At 46.7% G+C, this 1,906-nt stretch overlaps 1 long non-coding RNA gene across 1 annotated transcript; it reads left to right on the forward strand.

The window, feature by feature from the left end:
* Window positions 1-452: 452 nt before the first annotated feature.
* Window positions 453-1,462, forward strand: LOC115299857. The gene is made up of 2 exons (XR_003912370.1): window positions 453-500; window positions 766-1,462. It is a non-coding gene; the product is annotated as an uncharacterized LOC115299857 (long non-coding RNA).
* The last annotated feature ends 444 nt before the right edge of the window (window positions 1,463-1,906 follow it).

A 1,906-nucleotide genomic window follows, 5' to 3' on the forward strand; every position in this document is an offset into this window, starting at 1 on the left:
ACATTCTGGACTGGTAATGCTAATCTAAGCATTTGGATTCTAGAGCATCTGATTGTAAGAAAAGCCATCGTTCTGCTTCATTTAATCACAACTGACGTATGACTGAAGAGACTTGGGACACAAGCAGTTAACTAAACCGACTCCAAATCTCTGCCACTCACAAGGAAGTTCCAGATAGCAAATGGACAATCTGTACATCAAATTGGGTTTTGTGTTCAGAGGTGCCTGGGTTTTACATTTCCAAGAATGATGTCAACTCCCAAAGCTGGCAGACAAAGCGAAGCCAGTAGCTCTGTGTGTCTCTAGCCGACAAGATTTGAAGATTCAAGCAAGGAGAAACTCTCAGAGGCCGCAGAGTCAGAAAGAATCCCAGGGCTCACAATGAGGTGTGCGCGGTGATACGGCCTCACAATGAGGTGTGCGTGTAACATGGTGATGCTCATAAAAACTGCAACAGATCCAGCCGAACAGGACAGGAAGCACAGGCTGGCCACACACGTGTGAGTATAGAAAATTCTACACAGGTCTGATGAGTAAGAAAAATCCCACTCTGCAAGCCAGTTACACATCAGGAGGGACTAACAACACTAGCCTGAGAATGTTCCTCCTGAAACACACATGAATCAATAGGAGGGGAAGAGTTTAATAGTTACTAAGGAGTAGAATGGAGAAGTATTTAGTCATAAAAATGATCTGAAGAGCAGTACGCAGGACACGGGCAGCACTGTAAGATATTCAAACGGTGTGTGCAAAATATCCCTGCAGCTACATGGCAAGACAAGTAACAACAGTGACAGAGGCCAACACGGCGAGACAGGGGCTCCGGTCATCGCTCCTTCACAACCCGTCCTACCTGTCGGCTGAAAGAACGGCCGTGACCCCACGGCTCTCCGCCTGTTCTCGCCTGTCCGCGATCTCCGAAGGGAGGCAGGGGACGCTAACAAAGACGCGAGTGGACAACCCTCAGGTCCCACAACTGTGGAGAGGACGATGATGCTTTAGGGGAAGAAGGGGGGACTGTCACCAGGGTTCAAACCCCAGTACTACGAGGGAATCCCGGACAAGCGCGCTACTTGCGCCTCGGGTTTGTCATGGCTAGAAGGGGTCAGTAAGAATACCCGCCTCACACTACTGCTGAGTGACCGGGGTGTGCTCCACATGACGCTTGTGTGATGAAGTCCCCGGACCTGCCACCGTAACCTGACAGCCGGTGCCAGAAAGCGCCTCCCCTCCTCCGCCACAGACAGCGTCACTGCACGCACCCCACCCGCCAAGTCCGATCCAGACTTGCAGAGGAATGAAAACGAGAGGAACTCCCTGAAGTTACTGAGTAGACCGACATGACGCAGCTGTTAAACAGCAAGCTCGAGTTAACTGAATATTTTGATTAATAAAATTGCCATTTTCAAAAGCCTCAAATATAATAAAATATATTAATACTAATAAACACTGAACATATCAACCTTTGGTAGTTAAAATTCTCTAGAATCATTTTATGTACGTAAATGAATGTCAATAGCTCTCAAATATAAATCCCATGTTTTATAGGTTTCTTTTAAAAAAATTTTTTTTAATGTTTGTTTATTTTTGAGAGAGAGACAGAGTACAAAGCAGGGGAGGGGCAGAGAGAGAGGGAGCCACAGAATCCGAAGCAGGTCCAGGCTCTGCGCTGTCAGCACAGAGCCCAACGCGGGGCTCAGACTCACAAACCGTGAGATCATGACCTGAGCCGAAGTCAGATGTCTAACCAACTGAGCCACGCAGGTGCCCCATAAACCCCATATTTTTAAAAGTACTAAATACTCTGGGATTGAGGGAAACCCTATAATTTTTGCATACCCCTTCTGGTTAAAAAGGAAAACAAAATGGCTAAAAACAAGAACTATTTAATATCTGTATATGCATA

The sequence above is a fragment of the Suricata suricatta genome, chromosome 1, assembly GCF_006229205.1.
Source record: "Suricata suricatta isolate VVHF042 chromosome 1, meerkat_22Aug2017_6uvM2_HiC, whole genome shotgun sequence".
NCBI classification, from domain to species: Eukaryota; Metazoa; Chordata; class Mammalia; order Carnivora; family Herpestidae; genus Suricata; species Suricata suricatta.